Source organism: Lissotriton helveticus, chromosome 5_1 (genome assembly GCF_964261635.1).
Source record: "Lissotriton helveticus chromosome 5_1, aLisHel1.1, whole genome shotgun sequence".
Taxonomy (NCBI): Eukaryota; Metazoa; Chordata; class Amphibia; order Caudata; family Salamandridae; genus Lissotriton; species Lissotriton helveticus.
Genome location: NC_136065.1, coordinates 381838563 through 381864484, shown reverse-complemented (window position 1 = coordinate 381864484; position 25922 = coordinate 381838563).

Here is a 25922-nt window from a genome sequence, read left to right as displayed (position 1 = left end):
ATGACAACCTGGAAAATCCGTGCGGCCATTGTTTTGATTTCACAGAGAACTTTTGCAAAAGAATGTGCTAACGAGCAAGTCGTATGACATCTTTATTGACGTACCTATGTCCATCCTTACGTCAATCTCGGCACCTTTAAGGTATAAATATTGCCGACCTTGCCCTATGCAAACACACGCGTGGTGACAAGACGGAGCAGCCATACTTGCCGAAGCCGAGAGCAGAAGCAGACCCCGCTGGCAGCAGCCCCGCCTTCCTGACGCGCTGAGAGACGCGCTGCTATCTCAAGCCGAGAGACCCAGCACCGGCGCTTCCGGGTAGCCCTCGCAGGCAGCCTGGAATATCGAGAGCAGAGAAAGAGATACCATTCCTCATTCATCCTAACTTCCAGGTACAGAACTGAATAACCCCTCACAGAGAATTCTTTAGTTATTCACTTGGCAAAAACAAACTTAACTTAAACTGTAACTTTCTATTCCCGCCCACGCATTAGACTTAGGTCAGGTACACGGGGTAGGCGTATTTAGAAACACCAGTTGAGTACGTTTAGTCAAATGTATATGTGTATGTAAATATATTTTAATCATTTTAAACATCATATGGCTCAGAAACCATATCAATGTTTTTACAGTATTATTTTATACTATTGCTTCTAATGTATGCACTTTACTTAACTATAAGTATTGCAATAATATCGATCCATTTCTCTTGTACGAGAAAAGAGACTGATCAATAAATAACATCTTTTATTGAACACGCCCGTCTCTTCCTTTTCTCTACATTCTGATGAGACTAAGAATGCACGTACTGACTGAGTAAAATAATTGCCTTGTGCTCACACGACTCATGAGATTGACTCTTGATTAGGGGAGAGCAAAGTTGTCATGTTCTATGGTTGTCAGAAACTAAATCCCTTCTTGTCTAATCAGGGGAGTTAATCCTTCCTTGAACATTCGAGAAAGTTTCTAGCGAACTCTGAGCTTAGCTGGCAAACCCAAAAATTAAGTCTAGTATCGACAGTAGTAGACCTAGTTAACGTCTGGCCTAGGCCTTTACTGCTGTAGGTACTATTCCAATGCGCAGAGCCTATTGGGAAAATAGGAGCTACACTACATGGCGCCCAACGCGTTTGGAAAGGGCGATAAAATTAACGTAAGACATTTAGAGTAACTCAGTCGTGCTTTCTCACTCAGACCCCTTTTCCCAAATACTCCAAAGACGTCTGGAGTGGGTGAAAGGTTATTATATCCTCCAAAACCTCGCAGGAGGGAACTCCTATGTATGGTTCTTGGTCTAGTCAACGTTGAAGGATAAAACAGTTCCAGAATATTGTGCATCTAATCTCTGTTTCCATAAAGAAACCTGATCTGCAAATAAAAATAATACCATCCTGTCAGTAAAATGGGAGACAGTGATGGAGAAAGAGAGGCAATTAGATTAGCTACTGAAATAGCAGATGCTGATGCTACCATGCAAGCAGCAGACGCGGATATAATACTCATTCCGGTCATTAAAAGGAGATCTATAACCTTAAAACTTATAGAAAATGGACTGACACCTAGAGGTGGCACAGTCATATTCGTAATTGAGGCACACGAATATCGGCAGACAGAGGTATACTATACATGGATACATTTTCCAGCAGCAAATGCTGTAACAAAGTACTTCCACTATTACAAAGTAGAGGAACCTCCTGAAAGTACACTCCTTTCGAGGAGGTGGAATTACCACTCAAATTCCAAGAGCATTTGCTCTTATTTGATGGCGCCCTAATACATAACAATCACATTACAAGGCTCGGTCCTTTAGGAAGACCAGGAGCAACGTGGCCGGTCTTAGCCGGATACACACCACATCCAGACATCGAAAGAATGCCTGCAGCAGAGCTGTTAATACAGCTAAAACAACTACTAAAAATTCACAGACAATTAGTTCAGTATGTAATGCGGACTTCAACAATTCAGCCAGCGATTAAACTACCACAGCTGACCCCTCACCAGGGGAACACAAATAAAATTACACCACAGAACATCCAATCCTGCCTAGGTAAAGTTCCAGCTAAACGGGAACAAATACCATTCTGGTTGGCACAGAAAATTACCCAAATAGAGGCGGTGTTTCCTGACACCACCCCATTAGAAAAACACAGGATTCTGACTTTATGTCTCCCAATGGGAATCGCACCACACATTGAGGACTGTGACACTTGGGGTACAGTCTTTGCTTCCATCTACACAAAAACGCACGGTGTTCCATCCATTTCGGTGATACCAGATGTGCTAAAACAAATTCAAGATGAATACGGTCCAGAACCTGCTTTAACTCTTGGTATGAAATTACTGAAAGACTTCAAGCAGGTCTCGGCTATATTATTAGCCAACATAAAAGGTGAAGCAGCAAACGTGGCGATCCGCCAGAGGTTAAAAGAGACAGATATAGCAGACCAACCAGCTGAAATTGCCAGAATCATAGAAAAATCCTATGAAGAACTAGGCAGAGATAGTCTAGGTGGAATACCAGTAAAACCGCAACTGACTACAAGTCCAGAAAAAATGTTTTTTAATAATAATAATAATTCACCAAAAAAGAACTGGGATGGGAACAAACAATCCAATCCTAAAGAAAAGAAGTTCCAGTCCAGAGGAAGGTCTCCTAGGCGAAGAGAGAAATCTCCAAACCCGAGACAAAGGTCACCCCAGAGTGAACCCTCTGGGAATAGATATAACCTTAGAAATAGGGATAATATTAAAAAACCTGATAGATATCAAGACATTGATACACGTCCCTCTCAATCTTTTCAGAATTCCTCGCAGAAATCGGAAAGAAGAGGACGATCAGAAGAGCACGCCAAGTCCAAAGACAAGGAACCTGCTCAGCTAAAAAAGAAATTACAATTTCCAAAAAAGAAGGTAGCCAGTATCAAGGTAGTTAACAATGCCGAGAATACTGAGGACACAACTGAAAAACGGAGAGTGGGCTCAGACAATGCTAGACAGCGCAGCAGAGGTGAGCATAGCTCGCAAAGTCCTTATGAATCATCTGGAGACAGTGGACACGAATGAATACCTTCAAGTGGAAACTGCAGATACCAGAGTTAGCAAGCCCCACAAGATATACGAGATAACATTACGTATAGAGGGAGATAAGACTAGGAAAATAAGGGGACTATTTTGGGATAACCTATCCAAGGGCTATGACATCCTTCTAGCTGAAAAAGACTGGCCACCAGAGTTTGTCAGGGAGTGCCCTCATGGCGAAGAAGTAATTATGCCTGCCTTCTCGAATCAAATACCGATTCATAAAAAATACACACTTGCTAGAAAGTGGGCAGTGGCCTTAGCACCTGCTTTATATAAAAATCATGTAGGATGGGATGAGGATTCTCCTGCTCACAAAATCCAGTTAAAATCACAACCAACTGCACAAAGGCAGTACCCAATTAAGCAAGAAGCTAAAAAACAAGTAAATGAAATACTAGATCAGCTAGAATACCAGGGGGTGATTGAAACTTGCACCTCACAAATGAACAATCCTTTGTTTCCGGTCTCCAAACCAGACAATTCATATCGCCTAGTTTTGGATTACCGACACCTTAACACATGTTGCAAAACTTTTGCAGTGCAAAACTCACACAGTGCTGCACTAATGAATAACATAGTGCGCAAAAAATACAAAACAACCTTGGACATCTCCAATGGATTCTTTTGTCAAAACATAGCACCAGAGAGCAGATATTTAACAGCTTTCTCAGTAAATGGCACTCAAAAACAATTCTGTTGGTTAGCCCAGGGGTATAAGAACAGCCCGGGGGTATTCTCAGCGAGAGTAACAGAATTACTACAACTATATGATGATGAAGCATTATCTTATGTCGATGACATTTACTTAACAGATGATGACTTGGAGACTCACTTGAAAAGAGTGAACACCATAATACTTGGTTTCGCTGCAGAGGGTTACAAATTCAACTTCAAAAAGTCCAGAATTGCCCATCTGACGGTCCTATTCTTAGGATATGAGTTATCAAGTGAAGGTAAAAGCCTGGCAGACAATTTCCTAGAGAAATGTGCCGTAATCCAAGCTCCTAAAACACTAAAAAACCTACAGTCAATTCTAGGCTTCCTAAATTTCGGAAGAACATACATTGCAAATTACGCAGAAAGGGTCAAACCCCTTTATGATCTAATTAAACCAGACTTTAAAAGATCCAGTTGGACTCAAACACACACAGAAATTTTGAGATCCTTACAAACAGTCATGCTAATTAAGACAAAATTAGAAACCCGTGATAATACACGCAACCTTGTGATCCGAGTCATCCCAGGGAGATGCGGATTCACATACCTGACCTCTAATGAGGGAGAAAAGGTACCAATTGCATTCAAATCACACTTGTACACTAAGGCTGAAATGAAATTTAGCCCAACGGAAAAAATTCTTACAGCAACACAGACACTATAGCAAAAGAACGAGCCCTGGCACAAGGTAAACGAATAATAATCGTGACACCAATACCATCCTTAGAGGCGGTAACAAAGGCAAGCATTCCAAATGCTAAAGCACTCCATCCAAGATGGATACAATGGGCTAACTCTCTTGCTGCAACAGACGTGATGTACGAATTTGATCCTTATTTAAAAACACAAGAATTTCTCCAATATGAATTTGAATGTCCTCCGCCAACCGAAATTCTGCCTCTAGATGACTACGGCTGTATAATATATACAGACGGATCAGCACAACCCGCAGTAGGGGGTAAACAAGCTTACAGTGCTGCGTGCGCGATTGTTAAAGGTCGTTGGCACGAAGGGAAATTTAAACCAACCCTCACTAAAACACAATCCCTAGGAGATTGTACAGCTCAGCGAGCTGAATTACTAGCATTCAAGATGGCGCTTGAAAATACCGATCGAGAATTCCCCACGCTCATAGTGTGCGATTCGTATTATTGCGTTCAATCTTATAATGAATACTTGCAGATCTGGCTTCAGAATGGTTTCAAGGATGCGAAAGGTGGCACAATCAAGCATAAAATGCTCTGGGAACAAGTAGTTCTTTTACAAAAAGAACTACCAAAGACTCACGTGATACATACACTGAGTCATCAACGTGATGGCGTTCACGTTGCAGGGAATTCATTGGCTGATGAGGCCGCGAAGGCAGCTGTGCAAACGGCTTCCGTAGCTGCCGTCACCCGGTCAAAAACAAAAATAGACAGCGAAATATTACAAGCTGTCAGCGCTTCAGAAAAGGATTCGATAGAACCACTCCCTAAAGGCTTTCCAGTAAAATACTCATACATAACTGATACAAACAATGTTCCTTTTGCTCGAATCCCTGGAGTGGGGGATAGGGCAATTCCAAACATGGAACATAGGTTAGGACTGATAATAGCGGCACACGAAGGGCTTGCTTCTACCCATGCTGGCGTCTCAGCCACTGTATCATTATTAAAACAGAGATACTGGTGGCCACAAATGAGAAGACAAACAAGGAACTATGTTCTAGCATGTGAAATATGTCAAAAAATGAAAGTATCAACTGTGAGACGTCCAGCACAGACGCCCCTTCTAATCTCGGATAAACCATTAGCCTGTGTTTATCTAGACCACTGCGGTCCCTTACAAAGGGATGGTAACTATAAATATATCTTGGTCGCAGTGGACTCATGCACGAGATTCATATGGATGTGGCCCCAGCGAACGGCTGACGCCAGAACTGTTATAAAAGATTTGCGAGTCTTTATCGGCACATACGCAATTGGCATTCTGCATTCGGACAATGGTCCTGCTTTTAGCTCTCGGGCTTATAAGGAGGCCATGGTCAGCATGGGCGTGCAATTGCGGTACTCTTGTCCATTTCACCCTGAGGGGAACGGAATTGTTGAAAGAAAAAACCGTGACATAAAGCAATCTATAACGGCAAAGGTATTAGGTTCGGGAGCTGGGTGGGTCAAACATCTAATAAGTGTCCAACGTAGTCTAAATAACTTGCCAAGAAATTCTCTGAAGGGATTCAGTCCGTACGAATTATTATTCGGAACTAGGATGTTGATCTCTGACCTTGATAGTCAGACTTCAGTGGTAATAGAAAAAACCTTTGATGTCAAAGACCGTTTGGCTATTTTGCAGGACTTAAACAAAACAAGAAAAGACCTGAGCAACATACAGTTGAAACAACAGCCAACAACCACTGAAGATTCACCACCTGTCCCAGCAAGACCTGTCTGGATTCCAAAAGTCGGGGATCTAGTCAGGGAGAAGATCGCGGTAAAGAAGGAATTTGGGCCTTCTTACAGAAAAGCAGTTCCTGTTTTGTCTGTCAACGGGACAAGATCAGTTGTACTACTGCCACTTGCTGGAAAAAAGGAGAACCGAGTTGTATCCATCGACCTGGTAAAACCACAACATGTGGCCGATAACAAACAGTAGGCCAAGTGGACTCCCAATAAGTAGCAGAACACCAAGGTTTGCTACCAGTACAGAGGTCCTAACAAAGAGGCTCATCACATTCGAAACGCCTAAAGAAGAACAACAAGGACTATGCAACAATGCAATAGAACTCAGACCTCTGAAAACCCAAATAAAGACATTTAGCAGAGACACACCAATCTACAATGAAGTTCCAAGTGAAAATGCAAGAAACAAAAATCCTGAACCAATTGGAACAATTGACAGAACTGCATCTGGTTACTTCATCAACTTCGATGATTCCTCTGAAGGTTTCAGCGAACAAAAGACACAGCCATCATCAAAATCCTTTAAAGACAAAGCTAAGGAACTTTTGAAACAACTGAAAGAAACATATCTGGTTACTCCATGGATTGAATTTTGGGTGGGTTTTGGTGCATTTATCCTCATACTTTGGCTCATCATGGTATTTACCTTGGGACGCTTCATTGAGGGAAAATATGCTAAAATGGACACAGCAAGTCAGAACATCAACTTGGTCCTCAAACCACACACATCTTCACACGTCGAGAAACGAGAACTTTCTTCAGAACTTTCTTCAGCCAACTTCACAGCAATTCCAATACCTGGTGGGGTAGCCTGGGACAACACTGACTATGAAATTTATGGTCCGGTCGAGATCCTGAAATATCCACACCAAATCAAGATCTCCTTGAGTGATTTTGCAAAACCAAACTCATTTGCTGATGATTGGGACTTTGAAAGTATAAACAATATGATGTCTGACTTAGTAATGTCTGCTAAATTTACAAAACATGATTATTTGCAAGGTTCTACAAATTATGATAGTATGTATTGCTATAACCATTATGGTAACCATTTCTTGCATAAATCTGCACAACCTAGAAATGTTTTAAATTATAATCAATGGGAACATTGTGCTACACCTCCAAAAGGGAGCTCTAGAACCGTTTATGACAAATATTCATATTTTTCAGGTTTTAACATAACTAATGCTGAAACATTTTATTACAAATTGTCAAACAAGACAGGGATGAAAACCATGATAACCAACACAAAATTGATATATTCAGATTCATTCTTTGAAAAAATGAATACATTTGGATTTGATTATTGGGACAAAAATGTTGATTTGAAAAGTGTTTGGGGTACAAAAGAATGGCAAGTACAGGGTATAGAAGCTTTGTTTAGAGCCTGCATGATCCCAGAACAAATGATATTTTTAAATGACACTGTTCAACAAACCACCTGTCTTGGCTTAGCCAAAATCAAAGATTTAAATAACCCGTCTATTCCAAAGCCAACAATGTTTAGCAATAACTCTGATACAGATGAAGAAATAGACATAAACCATATACTTAACCAAAACAGAACACATCCTGATTGGAAACAATGGTTGATCTGGCCCACAGATACAAATAACTGTCAAGATAGATTCCTGAATAAAACACAGGGTTTCAAAATGACCAGGCCAGACCCTAGATATCCCCAAAGACATCACCCAGGGATAATTACAACCTACAGTGTGGGCAAATTATGCCTTCAATGGCTACAGACTTCCACACTGCCTGAAATTAAGCAACACCTAACTTTACTTACTGATGGTGCTGACTTGCGTGATTTCATTCTGGGACCACGCAAACAGCGTCAAAAACGTTTCATAGCAGCCTCTGTATATGCAGCATACAATGAGGCCTGGAAGGTTACTCAAATTGAAACAGCAGAGAGAATACGTGAAATTGATCGTATTAATTTGGAAAAATCACTTTCTGTAGTGGACAATGGGTTAATGACTCTGTCCTCCAGAATATTTTCATTGGACAGCATTGTGTCTTCAGCAATCGATATATTATCGCAAGACTTACTGTTATTACAACATGGTCAGTCACAATTGCGTTCTATTGTACAGCTTGGCTGGACGTTACAAAATCTGCGTTCAGGCTATGTGCCTTGGCGTTTAATCAACACAACGTCACTATTCCAAATCTTTAACCTTACTGATAGACAAATCGGTATGGCGCAGAAGGGTGCTGATTATACAATCTTGAGCATTGAAAAACTAGAAAGATTACCAATGACAATGTCAGAACGACCTGTCAGTGAATGGATAATACACGGAATCATAAATATTCCAATCTCAACCTTCAGGTTTCAATACTGCCAAAAATATATACAGGCTGGCATGTACGAGAAATTGGGAAAGGGGTACCTTAAAACAACTTGGAACCTGCCCTATTCACATGCATGTGTCAGTAACAAAGGACAGAAAGTGTTTCTTAGTGGCAACAATTGTGCTATGTCACTAAGCGGCACGCTTCTGTGTAACGGTATTAGTTTGCACGGAGCCTGTGAAGGGAATTCATACAACCTTTCATGTCACCAGCAAGGCGCACCTGCAACTGAAATAGAACCATTCTTTCAAAGACTCTATAATGGGAGTTACATTCTTATTGTAGACCGCAGATGTTGTAGTCTTATGCCCGGGACTCCTTATCTCGTCACCACGACGGCGAAGGTCAAGTGCTGTGGACGTTCTTTGTTCCCCAGCTCCTTACCAGACAGGGAGGCAAGGGCATGGCCCGGTTTGAAAATTACTTCTATTCGAATAGACACTTTAAGCAGAATGAAAACAGTGCTTCTTCAGACGCCTACAAGGCTCACGTCATCTAAAGAAACGTATGATCTACAAGTCGCAAGGACGACTGCAGAGATACATACATTATTATCAACTAATTCCCCCGTACATTTCGCGGAAATCCTGAGCGAAATCTTAAATATTTCTGATACCACTGGGGTCTCAAAGGTATTTAAGACAGTATTTTCGATGGCATTAACACCATTCAAAGCCATACTGGGTATTTTTCCAGATTTCGTCCATTCGATTTTTGGCGGACTTCCCCTGATCCTGGGACTAATTGCAGGAATCCTATTCCTAGTCCTTATTTTTCGTTATGGCAACCCATGTCACAGATCAAACTCTCGCGACAATGGAAGATACGATCCTAGCCATTGGATACCGGGACCGGATATCAAAAATCCTGGGACTCTCCCGGCTTAGAGACCTAAACATGACTTGGTTTCTATCATTTCGACCAATGTGGCAAAGGTGTGTTTTACCTGTACTAAGGTGTCTGCTATGCGGAGAAGAATGCGTGTTAGACACCTGTCTGACGCTACAATCGGATGCGCCGGTGGATGCAGATACACTGTTGGTTCCTACCAAGGTTCACGCACTGTGCTGCCCTCAAAGGCTGCCAATTCTGATGACGGCATTCCTGGAATCTTCACCACTACGATTGAAGAGTAGTGAAGTTCAAGATGAAAGCAGCATCGAACAGGTACGACCTTCTGTCAGCAATGCAAATCAGAATGTCAATGGAGACAATCATGCGCATGAATGCATGGTTACACCTATTTCCGACTTAGTGGAACTTTCCCATGAAGCTGTTGACAGTTTTTTCGAAAGCCTGAATGATATGATGTTCTCTCCGGAACAGAAATAGAGACTTTTGAGTAAACTCGCACACGGCGTTCCCTGAATTCGGCCTTCAACCTTTAAAAATAAAGTCACATGAACAATTACAATCCAGTTCACGGACAGTAACTTTTTTCAGCAAGCCCTTAAAATATTTTTCTATATATTTTTTCCCCGGGACATTGATCTTCTGCTTAAAGTAAGAAACTATTCCTAGAGAACTAAGATTTCTATTTTAGATACTTTATATAGACTTTAGCTGCCCGCTGGTATGTTCACAAATATTTTATTATGTGATGAAATGGTCTCGACCTTCCTTTCTGTATAGCTATATTAAGAGCCATTTCATGTGTATTTCTCATATACCAAAAAGCAATAATGCATTACAATGCGTGTTTACTTTTGCATTTAATTCATAGCTTAAGTGCATACAATATATATGACTGCAATTTTTCAGTATATTTGAAAATTTCGAAATGCATTTATGTATTTTGGGGTGGTAAGGTATACACTATACTCTATAGTATGATGTACTATGTTATACTATGCATAGATTAGTAGATATGACCATAGTTAGCGTGGAGTGGGTGTCGTGTATTTCTATAGGTCCTGAATCGATCCCCCTATTCCTGACCCTATTCTGGTTAAACTACCTAGCTAGTTAACTAACAGTCAGCCCATGAGGCAAGAAATCCCCCATGATGCAGATACCGTTATCTGACGCAGTCACACTACGGCACAGGAACGTGTTATCTGATTAGGTCATAACGCTTGAGATCTAATTAGACAAGCGACATTCCTCCAGCCCCTGATAAGGCATACGACGTTCTCATAACAAATCAAACCTATGACAACCTGGAAAATCCGTGCGGCCATTGTTTTGATTTCACAGAGAACTTTTGCAAAAGAATGTGCTAACGAGCAAGTCGTATGACATCTTTATTGACGTACCTATGTCCATCCTTACGTCAATCTCGGCACCTTTAAGGTATAAATATTGCCGACCTTGCCCTATGCAAACACACGCGTGGTGACAAGACGGAGCAGCCATACTTGCGAAGCCGAGAGCAGAAGCAGACCCCACTGGCAGCAGCCCCGCCTTCCTGACGCGCTGAGAGACGCGCTGCTATCTCAAGCCGAGAGACCCAGCACCGGCGCTTCCGGGTAGCCCTCGCAGGCAGCCTGGAATATCGAGAGCAGAGAAAGAGATACCATTCCTCATTCATCCTAACTTCCAGGTACAGAACTGAATAACCCCTCACAGAGAATTCTTTAGTTATTCACTTGGCAAAAACAAACTTAACTTAAACTGTAACTTTCTATTCCCGCCCACGCATTAGACTTAGGTCAGGTACACGGGGTAGGCGTATTTAGAAACACCAGTTGAGTACGTTTAGTCAAATGTATATGTGTATGTAAATATATTTTAATCATTTTAAACATCATATGGCTCAGAAACCATATCAATGTTTTTACAGTATTATTTTATACTATTGCTTCTAATGTATGCACTTTACTTAACTATAAGTATTGCAATAATATCGATCCATTTCTCTTGTACGAGAAAAGAGACTGATCAATAAATAACATCTTTTATTGAACACGCCCGTCTCTTCCTTTTCTCTACATTCTGATGAGACTAAGAATGCACGTACTGACTGAGTAAAATAATTGCCTTGTGCTCACACGACTCATGAGATTGACTCTTGATTAGGGGAGAGCAAAGTTGTCATGTTCTATGGTTGTCAGAAACTAAATCCCTTCTTGTCTAATCAGGGGAGTTAATCCTTCCTTGAACATTCGAGAAAGTTTCTAGCGAACTCTGAGCTTAGCTGGCAAACCCAAAAATTAAGTCTAGTATCGACAGTAGTAGACCTAGTTAACGTCTGGCCTAGGCCTTTACTGCTGTAGGTACTATTCCAATGCGCAGAGCCTATTGGGAAAATAGGAGCTACACTACAGGAGGGTTCTGGTGGAGGGAGGTGGTGAGCTGCTCGCTGGTGATCTTGCTCCAGCTCCTGCGAGGAATCTGTTGTGGGTGGTGGTGGGTCGTTGTTCTTCTGAAGCTGAAGTGGATGCAGCTGTGGTCAGTCCAGTAGAGTCCGGTGGAGTGGCTGAAGGAGATGTGCTTGCTGGAGGAGAAGATGGGGTCAAGCGTGTGGCCGGCGTAGTGGGTGGGGGTGTTCACCAGTTGCTTGAGTCCGAGGTTGGCGAGGTTGTCCAGCAGGGTGGTGGTGTTGCTGTCCTTGTTGTTCTCCAGGTGGAAGCTGAGGTCTCCTAGGAGGATGTAGTCTGTGGAGGGGAGGGCGTGCGGGCTGATGAAGTCTGCGATGTCTTCGCTGAATTGTGTGCGTGGTCCCGGGGGTCTGTAGATGAGGGTGCCTCTGAGGGTGGTCTTGGGATCGGTGTGTATCTGGAAGTGGAGTTGTTCGGCGGCGGTGAAGGTGTCGTCGGTGTTGGTCGGGATGTGGATGGTGTTCTTGTGTACGTTGGCGATGCCTCCTCCAGTCTGGTTTAACCGGTCCTTACGGGTGATCTTGTATCCGTCCGGGACGGCTATGGCGATATCAGGCGCTGAGGAGGCGTTCATCCAGGTTTCTGTAAGGAAGGCGACGTCCGGTAATGTTGTGTCGAGCAGGTTCCAGAGTTCGACGGCGTGCCTGTGGACGGAGCGGGTGTTGAGCAGGATGCACTTGAGGTGGTTGCTGCTGGTGCTCGGCTTGTCGGGTGCGGTGCAGGTCCGGAGGCAGGTGAACTTGCAGGCTTGGCAGTTGAAGGCTCCGTGGGTGCGTTTCGGGGTGGCTCGATAGCAGGCAAGGCTCCGGTCTGGATTGAGTGCGCAGTGGTTGGCGGCGTCGTAGGTCCGTCTTGTGGGCTAGCAACGTCGGGGGCCAGGGGTCCTGGCGCTGGGCGCGGTCCAGGCGCGGACGGGCGCAGACGGGCTTGCCTTTGACACGCCTTTGGCGCACAATCTGCGGGCCCGCTGCGCGTGAACGCTACGCGTACGCGCGGCGACCTCCATAAATGTCGAAGTGGACGGGAGGAGCAGCTGGGAGGCGGGAGCGGGGTGGCCAATGGGCGGTCGAGGGAGGGGTACAGAATACAAAAGGGGCGGGCCGCAGGGGAGCAGCGGCGGGGATCGGGGAGGGGAAGAAACGGCGGAAACAGACACGGGGAACAAGGGCTAAGCAAAAAATACGATAGAGCACAAAGGTACTGGCACAACAATATCACACTGAACCTGAACTTGGCACTCAGATGGCGAGAGTGCGGGAGAACGGGCACAGGGGCGGTCAGCGCTGCTCTGGATTGAGACAGCGGCAGAGGGCTCACGGCAGCAGCGGAGGGGGCAGGAGTCTTGGGCACCCACGGGGGGGGGAGCCGCGCGGTGTATGGAGCGACCGGCCCTGTAAGCAGGGTCAAGGGTCACAGATCACCACCGCGCGGCGACCTCCATAAATGTCCAAGTGGGAGGGAGGAGCAGCTGGGAAGCGGGAGCGGGGTGGCCAATGGGCGGTCGAGGGAGGGGTACAGAATACAAAAGGGGCGGGGCTGCAGGGGAGCAGCGGTGGGTATCGGGGAGGGGAAGAAACGGCGGGAACAGACACGGGGAACAAGGGCTAAGCAAAAAATACGATAGAGCACAAAGTTACTGGCACAACAATAATGGGCACAACAATATCACACTGAACCTGGCACTCAGATGGTGAGAGTGCGGGAGACACGGGCACAGGGGCGGTCAGCGCTGCTCTGGATCGAGACAGCGGCAGAGGGCTCACGGCAGCAGCGGAGGGAGCAGGAGTCTTGGGCACCCACGGGGGGGAGACACGCGGTGTGTGGAGCGACCGGCCCTGCAAGCAGGGTCAAGGGTCACAGATCACCACCGCGCGGCACCCTCCATAAATGTCCGCTTTGCCACTGCACTCTACACCAATGCATTGCATGCCACTCTACTCTAAACACTGCACTCTAGGCCAATCTACTCTGCACCACTGCACTGTTTGCCACTATACTCTACTCTGCAACACTCTACTCTATGCCACTGCACTGTGTGAAATCAAATGAAAATAAAATGTATATAGTGTACTACTACCCTCGGGTGTCTAGGCACTATACTCTACTCTGCAACACTCTTCTCTGTCACTTCACTCTAAACCACTGAACCCTACACTCTCTGTTCTACTGTGCACCATTGTACTCTGTGCCATTGCTCCCTACGACACTTTACTCTGCGCCATTCTATGCCACTCTACTCTACACCAACGTATTGCACACCACTCTACTCTATACTAATGAACTCTATGACAATTTACTCTGCACCACTGCACTGTGTGCCACTATACTCTACTCTGCAACACTCTACTCTATGTCACTTCACTCTACGTCACTTCACTCTACGCTCTCTATTCTACTGTGCACCCTTGTACTCTGTGCCATTGCTCCCTACGCCACTTTACTCTGCACCACTCTATGCCACTGCATTCTACACCAATGCATTGCACGCCACTCTACTCTATGCCACTGCACTCTATGACAATCTACTTTGCAACATTGCACTCTCCTCAACTGAACTATACCCCACACTATTCTGTGCCACTCTAGTCTGTGCCACTCTACTTTGGGCCACTCCGCTCTACTTTGCACCACTCTATTCTACGCCACTCTACTGCACTCTATTCCAATACTCTCGATGTCACTGAACTCTACGCCAATCCACTCTAAACCACTCTAATCTACTGTGCACCACTGTACTAATTGGCACTCACTCTACACCACCCCAGTTTAGGCCACTCCACTCCACCTTACGCCACTTCACTCTCTGCCACCCTACAGAACACTGCACTCTATACAACTGCACTTTATGCCACTGCACTCTACCCTGCACAACTACACTGTACCTAACACCACTCCACTCCACTCTACGTCACTTCACTCTACTCTGAAACAATCTGCTCTATACCACTGCACTCTATGCCCCTGCACACTATTCCACTCTATTAGTGGTGGCTGCTAAGAAAACAAAGTGATGGGCCAGCGTGCAGGGGGGTGGGGGAATACATAATAAAACATGGCTTAATGCTGCTGTTGGAGTCCAGTTTCTTCCAGCATCACGTCACACTGCACAGGCTCCCAGACTCCCCACCCAATCATGCTACATGAGAGCAGCACAGGGATTGGCCTGAGCGGGCTTAACTAACACTCACTCAGGCATTGGGAGTCTGTGCCTTTTCTCCACCCGGCTGTACAAGACAGCTGGGTTGGGGAAATGTAGGTGGGCAGCATGTTGGTTTGGTCAGCCTAAAATGGACGGCCAAAGCGACATGCGCACTTATAGTGCACACCTCTCCTCATCCCTGCTGCCATTTTAGATGATGGCCCTGCCCTAGACTCGGGCCACTTGCCTCAGCCAGAGCACAATAAAATGATAATAAATAGTTTTATTGTCATTTTATTATTTTATCTCCTGGTTCCGAGCAGTGGGGCAATGCTCCTCTGTCATAAAGCAGGATACTCCACTCAACAATGCTCTACACAACTCCCTGAACGGATCTATAACATAATATCGACAGACAGAATATCTACTTACAAAAATATCGACACAAAAATATCGACATCAAAAATATCGGAGTTATATCTTCATAAAGGTAAGTACAAAAATGTCGAAAAAATAATATCGTAGTACAAAAATATTGAAATTTAAAATATCGTTTTTTTAAATGTATTAATAATAATGTAAAAATAATTTTAAAATACATATAATTTTACAAATATTAAATAAAAACATTAAAACATTTAAAAATTATAACTAATACATATACATTTAAAATAAATTAAAAACTCTACATATAAATTTACATATATACTTACTCCACATATTGCAACAGTAGGAAAAGCGTTGGATAGCGTAGGGGTAAGAATTACTATTCCCACTCCAGAGGGTGTAACAGTAGGGAAAGCGTTGGATAGCGTAGAGGTTTAAATTACTATTCCCACTCCAGAGGATGCACCAGTAGGGAAAGCGTTGGATAGCGTAGGGGTAAAAATTACTATTCCCACTCCACATATTGCAACAGTAGGAAAAGCGTTGGATAGCGTAGGGGTAAAAATTACTATTCCCACTCCAGAGGGTGTAACAGTAGTGAAAGCGTTGGATAGCGTAGAGGTTTAAATTACTATTCCCACTCCAGAGGATGCACCAGTAGGGAAAGCGTTGGATAGCGTAGGGGTAAAAATTACTATTCCCACTCCAAAGGGTGCAACAATAGGGAAAGCGTTGGATAGCGTAGGAGTAAAAATTACTATTCCCACTCCAGAGGGTACAACAGTATGGAAAGCGTTGGATAGCGTAGGGGTTTAAATTACTATTCCCACTCCAGAGGGTGCAACAGTAGCGAAAGCGTTGGATAGCGTAGGGGTAAAAATTACTATTCCCACTCCGGAGGGTGCAACAGTACAGAAAGCGTTAGATAGCGTAGGGGTAAAAATTACTATTCCCACTCCAGAGGGTGCAACAGTAGGGAAAGCGTTGGATAGTGTAGGGGTAAAAATTACTATTCCCACTCCAGAGGGTGCAACAGTAGGGAAAGCGTTGTATAGCATAGGGGTAAAAATTACTATTCCCAATCCAGAGAGTGCAACAGTAGGGAAAGCGTTGGATAGCGTAGGGGTAAAAATTACTATTCCCACTCCAGAGGGTGCAACAGTAGGGAAAGCGTTGGATAGCGTAGGGGTAAAAATTACTATTCCCACTCCAGAGGGTGCAACAGTAGGGAAAGCGTTGGATAGCGTAGGAGTAAAAATTACTATTCTCACTCCAGAGGGTGCAACAGTAGGGAAAGCGTTGGATAGCATAGGAGTAAAAATTATTATTCCCACACCAGAGAGTGCAACAGTAGGGAAAGCGTTGGATAGCGTAGGGATAAAAATTACTATTCCCACTCCAGAGGGTGCAACAGTAGGGAAAGCGTTGGATAGCGTAGGGGTTTAAATTACTATTCCCACTCCAGAGGGTGCAACAGTAGCGAAAGCGTTGGATAGCGCAGGGGTAAAAATTACTATTCCCACTCCAGAGGGTGCAACAGTAGGGAAAGCGTTGGATAGCGTAGGGGTAAAAATTCCTATTCCCACTCCAGAGAGTGGAACAGTAGGAAAAGCGTTGGATTGCGTAGGGGTAAAAATTACTATTCCCACTCCAGAGAGTGCTACAGTAGGGAAAGCGTTGGATAGCGTAGGGGTAAAAATTACTATTCCCACTTCAGAGGGTGCAACAGTAGGGAAAGCGTTGGATAGCTTAGGGGTAAAAATTACTATTCCCACTCCAGAGGGTGCAACAGTAGGGAAAGCGTTGGATAGCGTAGGGGTAAAAATTACTATTCCCACTCCAGAGGGTGCAACAGTAGGGAAAGCGTTGGATATCATAGGGGTAAAAATTACTATTCCCACTGCAGAGAGTGCAACAGTAGGGAAAGCGTTGGATAGCGTAGGGGTAAAAATTACTATTCCCACTCCAGAGGGTGCAACAGTAGGGAAAGCGTTGGATAGCGTAGGGGTAAAAATTACTATTCCCACTCCAGAGGGTGCAACAGTAGGGAAAGCGTTGGATAGCATGGGGGTAAAAATTACTTCCCACACCACTCCCCCTTTAACACACAACACACTACACATACCAAAAAACACTATTAATAAAAATTTCAATTAATCAATTAATAACAATTAATATTATTAAGTTGATGTAATTATAAATGAACTAATTAACACATACTAATTACCAATTAATTAACAATAAATACCAATAAATAAATACAATCTCTTTAATTAATTACATTTAATTATATCACACCCTATTCCCCTATAAACACACAACCCACTACACATAAATAAATCACATCATTTAATCACTTAATAATTATTAATGACCAATTATTTATTAATTAACAATAACAAAAAAGTAGATATATTAGCACATTAACTTAAATAAATTTAATTAAATGATTAATAATATTTAATTACCAATTAGTTATTAATTAACAATAACAAAAAATTAAATAGATTAGCACATTACCTCTAATTAATTTAATTGACTATTTAATATTATTTAATTACCAATTAATTAATTAACAATAACAAAAAATTAAATATATTAGACACATTAACTCTAATTAATGTAATTAACTAATTAATATTATTTTATGACCAATTAATTATTAATTAACAATAACACTAAATTAAATATATTAGCACATTAACTCTAATTAATTTAATTGACTATTTAATATTATTTAATTACCAATTAATTATTTAACAATAACAACAAATTAAATATATTAGCACATTAACTCTAATTAATTTAATTAACTAATTAATATTATTTAATTACCAATTAATTATTAATTAACAATAACACTAAATTAAATATATTAGCACATTAACTCTAATTGATATAATTAACTAATTAATATTAATTAATTACCAATTAATTATTAATTAAAAATATTTACAAAAATATATTAATTAATGATTATTAAATTACTTCCCACCCTATTCCCCTATAAACCCACAACCCGCTCTGATACTAAAACGCAAAATGTAAACAAAATTACTAATTTTCAAACATACATTACAAACCATATTTAACAAACATATAAACAACATAATAAAATACATAACACTAAACAAAATTTAGATATTAGTAAATTTCGATATTAGTAACATACATACCTTAAAAAACGATATTCTGTCTGTCGATATTTTACACATCGATATTCTAGTAACATACATACCTTAAAAAACGATATTCTGTCTGTCGATATTTTACACATCAATATTCTATACCATCGATATTAAAACATCGATATTAATGTATATCGATATTTTAATTTCGATATTTTGTCTCACTACCTCCCTGAACACCACTCCATGGCACTTTACTCCGCTTTATTTTACAACACACTACTCCACTCTACCCCATTCCATTATTCCACTCTATGCCACTCCACTCCACCCTGTGCCACTCTACTCTACTTTTACATCACTCCACTCTAGAATACTGTAGTCCAGTCGGTGCCAATCCACTCTTCAACATTACTCCACTCTATGCCACTGAAATCTACACCACTCTGCTCCACTATATGCAACACTCTCTACTGCACTCTGCTCTAAGTCACTCCACAACACTCTATGCCACTCCACTCTACTCCATTCTATGCCACGCAACAACACTTCAGTCCACTCCACGACATTCCACTCCTCAACACTCTACGACACCCTATGACACTCGACTCTCTGACACTGTACTAAACTATACACCCTTCTACTCTGTGACACTCTACTGCCTCCACAAGCCTCTACGCTATTCGATACTACTTCATGACACTCTAATCCACGCCAATGAATGACTCTCTACACCACTCCATAACACACCAGTCTACTCCACCGCACTCTACTTTATAACACTCCATTCCATGACACTGTACTGTGCATCATTAACGCTTAGCCATGCTGAACAGCAGCCACGCTGTTGTTTAACATGGCTAAAAACATATTGGCAAAGCTAATAGCTCTTGAATAGGCAAGACCTATGGACTTTGCCAGTGCTTCTTTTAACTGGAAAGATCTTTACCAAATAACACTGCAGGAGACCCCACTTCAAGGAAAGCTAAGTGGTCCTGTCATCAAGCACTGGAACAGACTCTGCTTTAACCTCAAGCCAAGTGTTCATGTCAGGTGTTTGCCCCTTCTGAGAAGAGTTTGAGGGTCCAGTTTATCACAATGAACCGAACAGACCCCACCTTGAGCTTTATCACACGGCACTGGAACAGACCCCGGGTTGTGGGAGCAACGTTTGCGGGAAAAGATCCGGCGTGTGGATTTCCAAGACGCCAATTGGGGGTCCCATAATTTGACCCTGACAGGTTACTGCCTAAAATAATTGGAAACTGTGAATCACATTGAGAACATAGAAGATATTTTCTAAGGGTAGTACCCTTAAGACAAGCATCTAACACTATCAAGAATGAAGATGGAGAGATAGGAATAATTTCTGAGGAACATACCCTTCAAAACCGTAAGGTGTACTTTACACTATAAACACATTTGGCGAAATAATTGGAAAGAGACTTTCCGATATACCAATAAGAGAGTAAACATCTTTGAATCTGGATCAAGCCCGCATATAAATTACTCATATTGAGGGTACCAACTCGTGTCCCAATCGTGATACTGTGATTTGGAAGATCAAGACGCCTGACTACACTTATTGCGCCCTGAAGAAGTTCCGCCTGACGGAACGAAACGCGTTGGCTGGCATTTCAATTGGATCATTAAAGGAATCTTGAACTTTTTTGCATTTACGGATACAGCGTCTTTTGATTTGAAACATTTACTGCTTCTAGACTTTACTAACCACACATGGTGGAGATTGAAAATTTGTTGGCGGTGCTTTTCATAGTTTGGCAAAACATTGGTTTTCCCAAGGATTTGGGATATACTCTCAGGGCAGGGAGTATTTGAAAATTGCACGCTATTTGAAAGATTGAATGTATAGGAATATTGGTGACTTTTGAGTTGGTGCTGTGTAGTTGTGAAAGTGGTCCACTGCCCATATCCCCTTTTTTTGTAGAAAGACCCCGGATTGAGGTTCTGTAATTCTCGAGACTGACTCCATTTTATATTGTGCCACCATTTTGTGTTGCCCTCACGTAGGCCTGTGAAGGTAGCCTGGCGAACAAAGTGGCCTGGCCTTCTTAGTTCATGTATACATTAACTAGGGTTCTTTCTGACTCTGGAATGAACTGTAAGAAACTGACCTCTTCACCTGAAACTGACCTCGCAAAGCCAATTTCCCTGATCGATCTTTGTCTGAGATTGCCAATCAATGTTCAGGACATCGTTAGCTTTTAGTTTCCTTGCATATGCCTTATCTTGTTCATCATCTGTTACTGTTTCTTTTCTATGTTTCTTCATTACATGGGTTATGCTTTCAATTATAGGTTTGTCCGGCTTTTGGAGATTGAATTTGGGACATTCCTAATGATTAACTTTTGGGTTGGGATACTGTACATGTAATCATGCCATGCCCTGCAGTGCCATCTAAATCAGATTAACCTTTGTGAACTATGTAATTATAATGTTTTGCCCATATCCTGCTAAAATCCCAAAGGCTACTCACCTGCTGACTCTCCAGATTTTCCATTTGTTTAGGAATGTAATTGGTACAACTCCCTTACATGCCTGGGGCAGGATAAAGAGTATATAAGACGTGAAGTAAGACCATTCTAGCAGACTTCCTCATTTAGTTGCTAAGGCTTCTGTGTGACGTAGTCTCACCTCATTTAAGGTTAATAAAAATGTTCTTTTGTATTTCAGCTTCATGCTCAAATTCCTTATTATTGGTTTGAATGGACTAAGTATCAGTGAGACCCCTGAGAAGGAGTTCAGATTTCTTCAAATGGCGCGGCCAACGCGGGCCTCATCAGAGAAGTGGCTGTCTGAGGGAGTGATCTTGTCAAAAGACAGAAATCTACTGAGGAGGACAGGACAGGACTCTACTAAGGAGGTACTCTGTGCACGGAGGTTCTGGGGGTTCTTTGTCTCTGCAGCCCAGTATATTTCTGATCTTCCTGATTTTGATCCTCCACATGATGTCACTCCTGACTGAGAACCTTTTTTTGGCGTGAGTATTTTTTTTAAAAAAGACCCTTAGGTCATTTAGAACTTGGCAGTTAGAATTTGGACAACTATTTGTTTGGTATAGCTTTGGAATTTTGGAATTTGTGTTGGCTAACTTTGGATTTGTATAGGTTTGTATATGCGAATTGCAAGTCGTGTAGGCAGGTAATGAGGAGACTTTTCTCTACTTTGTATAAGATTTGAACGGTGCAACGTACGTAGAGTACCTTAAGCTCTATTTTGATTATAATATTTGCATATTCTGCAGTATTTTTGGCATACCTGTTTTCAAGCTCACATCAGAGAATGTGTTGCTTTTTTGGAAGGTACCATAGTGTGATGTGAAGTATATTAGCCGGCTCCCCTAGAGGGAAAACCTAAATAGGTTTAGGTATAAAAACATATTTCTTCCTTGGTGATTCTGTATCCCCAGGTAATTAAAATATGGACATAATACATACAAGGATCCTCTGTTCTGTGCAATTTTATGAATGGAGATATGCAGAGCGATTTTTGGTGTTCTGCCAGCCAAAGCTAGTGAATTGAGTGTATCTTGGCTTCTTGGAAATAAAGGTCTGTGGGGCTGTTTTTGCAGTTTGTGGAACACTATTGAGAAGCGCTTCTTGTAAATATGACTTACAACTAGTATTTACAAATGGTTTGGTTTAAGTACAGTCTGTGGGCTGTTCCTTGTTTCTGTCTTGAGTATTGATCTGTGGGTTAAATGTGTGTTTAAATGTCTATGTGGTTTTCCCATTAGTGCAACTTCTGTAAGTAAATAGCAATGGCGCTATTTATGAAATAAATGACTAAAAGCGCGCTGTATTGTGTGTCCTGAGTGTTTTACCCCTTTCTGTTTATGTCTGAAATGAGCTCAATGTGTTTTTGTGTTTTTTTCTTGATGTTTTCAGTCTGTTATGCAAAATGTTAGTTAATTAATATTAATCAGAAATGAAATAAAAATCCAGAAATGAACCATGTGATATGCTAAAATAGCTATATATTGCTATTTAGTTTATAGAGTAAGCAATTATGCACATGTACAATGCTTTAAAGACAAAATTTAAATTCACATTCACTAGGAATAAAAAAGCCCTCAAAAACGAAATTGTGTGTTTTGCAAAAAATAAACTTACAGCATTTTCCTTAGATACATTGTATTAGATATTAACAGGCAAACACATCATCTGAATACATTGGATTTTGCTGTATTGCACACGCATTTTGAAACTTGAAATGTTTTAGTTTTAAATAGACAGCCACCATGCCCACGTTTTCAACACTAAGAAACAGCTGTTGCTTCCGCTAAGCAAGCAACACGAAGCAATCACGAATAGACAGGAATGTTTCCTCAGTCAGGACTTTCCCAGTTAAACACAGGTGAACCTTTGCATTTCAGAATAGTGTTTTAAAAAGGTTACAAAAATAAGGTTCATTATTTTGTATTACAGGAAAACATTTCAATTAAGGGTTTCCTTTCTTTAAGCATTTTTTGTAAGCACATTTTTGGTTCTAATATTAAAATAACTGTCCTTTTAAATAAAAGTGGCGCAAAAATTTGTCATGTTTCAAGTTAGGCTTATGTGCTTTGGCTTGTGAATGAATGCGTCTAAATATGATAGGCAAGGGATGCAGCTTGCTATTATATGTGGAATTATTAAAAATGGTTTTATTAAAAGAAAAATTTCTAATTATGGATTTTTTTTTTAAACAAGTGGTTTTAAAATCGTTTTTTAATATTTATAAAGCTTAATACTCATATAATGACCTCCTAGCATTCAAATTTAATTTAAGTTGTGTTGAACCGCAAAAATGAGAACATTTGCATATGGAATTTCACTTGGCGCAGGTGTAAAAAACTCATTTTTCTAAGGATTTACATGAGATATGTCTAGTGTCCAATCTCTGCAATCTGTAAAGAACATTCTGAGGATGATTAATATGTAGCACAATTATAGGATATTTATTTTTAAGTGCCACAAATATCAAAGTCGAATTTGGGTAAATAAACTATTTAAGCAGCATTTTTTTTCATTTAGAGTAGCTTTTACAGTGCCTTAGGCTTCAGTAAATGCATACATTTAGGTATGATACAAATTTGCAGGTTGTTCTCATTTGGGGTTGCTCCTAATGGCTCAGTGAGCCAATGTGCCCGGTGCAGAGGTTTGAGTTTAATATCAGGGTTGAAGGTTTTAACTCTAGCTGGACCTACTGAGACGTTCATCCATTTAAGGTTGATGAAACGAGTACCATTGCATAGGGTGGTAACAAGCATTTGTTCTAAAGCTGGTCTGTTGTGTTGTTGTGTTCTGCGAATTATTCATAGTAGATGTTTTTGAGTCTGGGAATAGGAGTGGATTGTGGCACCTAAAGGGAGTAATATATATGGTATGGTTTTGGATAGGGTTGGTTATTGCAGGTTAGAAAGAGTTGGGAAGGTTTTTTCTTCTTTCTTTGACAGCTTCAGAGTGAGGAGCCGCGGAGTGCGCAAGGCAGATTTTGACCTTAAGGTCTGTCAGGTGGGGGTTAGGAGTAAGTGAAAACAGATGTTCTGCTGAGGTGTTATTCTTAGCTCTTGGAGGACTGTGCTAGGCTTTCATGTATGTCGACATCTGCAGCCTATTAAATGAGGGCCTTGTCTCCGAGAAGTGCATTCCTGAGCCGCCTCGCTCAAAGCAGGGCCTAAAAGGGGGTGATACATTTGTATTTCTGTTTTTGAAAAATTATGTCCATGTAAGTTGCTTTCATTTAACAGAACAAGAAATGTTGCATTAGTTTTAGAAGATGGTTGGTTACAGTTGATATTTTGCGTGTTATGTGAAGTGTCAGCAGTATGTTGAAGCAAGATGTGGTTTTTGTATGACTCCTTTGAAAAGAAATATTCATGTGTTTTTCACGTTTTTGCATTTTGTCCTTCTATGAATTGTTCCTGTTGGTCCTGTGTGTCAGAAGCGACACAGTAAGTCGTATTTGACAGCCGATCTCCACTAACTGGTGATCTGCTGTCAAAAGGATGGTGTGTAAAGTAAAACAAAGTGTAATTTTAATTTTAAGCCTGACAAATTAAGCAGGCCCGAATATTGGGTTTTGGGCTGCATGAAGTGCGTGCGTCACCGCTCATTTACATGTGCTATTGTAATTTGTCTATGCTTTTTGTGCTTGGTATACAGCACGTATATCTGATGGCTTGACATGTGTGTTTTTTGTTTTATGTATGCTTTTGTTTTATATTGCTGCTTTTTATACTATTACAAGTTCCCCTGTGTTGTGAAGGGATTTGCATGACGATGCGTATCGCTGCACAACAGTTGGGTGGATTTGCTCTGATACTAAATTTCACAGATGTGATATTTTCATGCTGTGAACAAGACAGACAACACTTCACCAGTGTATGTCAATTTGGCTATAATAGTATTGAAGAAAAATAAAAGAGATATACAGGATCAAAGTGTGTCACCTGCAGTTAGTCACGTTACTGCGCCTTCCCTCAAGGAACAGGCAGTCCTAGATTTATGTTTCCTTGATTGGACCTAAGGATGAAATTATAGATCTGTGACTCTTGTACAAGGTGACCTAATTTCTATATTGCATTAGTCTGCGTCCTAAGTAGTGTATGGCTTTGTTCCTCAAAGAAAACCAGGTTTAATTTTTCCCAGAAGAAGGAACTGGAACATTAGCTGAGATTACCGTATGTGTTGTAGCGGCCAGCGGTAGAGTTAAAATTTGTGTACTATTTTGACTTTTATGTATCACCCATACTCTTGGTGTTGTGTCACAAACTTGACTATCACCTGAGTAATTTCTTGTTCTTCCTATAGATTTTTCTTTTGCCGCTTCTCCCCTTGATCGATGTCGCATTGTGCCTAGTTATTAGGGATTTTAGCTGTGTCCTAGTCCCATTTCCCTTTTCCGTATTCCTTTCACCAGTCAGACCATTTATTATTGTTGGTGTATTGTTCAGGATCACACTTCCAGACTGCAGTAATGTACCAGGGACCCCCATATTATGTATTAATTCCCTTGTGTATGACCAGACTGGTTTTCAGGAATTTTCTTCAGGCCTACTTTGATGTTTTCTAGTCTGACTGTCAGGGTAGTGATGGACTGGTTAACTGACTTGATCCTATAGTAAGACAAGTTTTCCACCTTAATAGGAGATACCTTACGTTTATTTTTTGAACATGATAAATTCAATGCCTATTTTAATTTGGTTTTCAGTTCCCTTTTGTTCCTGCTGCTTTAATTTTTGGTGGGATCAGATGTGTTCTAATCATGAAAATACTAGGACTCTCTAGTTCTTGTCTTTTATTCCCACATTTTGATCATTAGCCTGTGTTGCATCATGCAC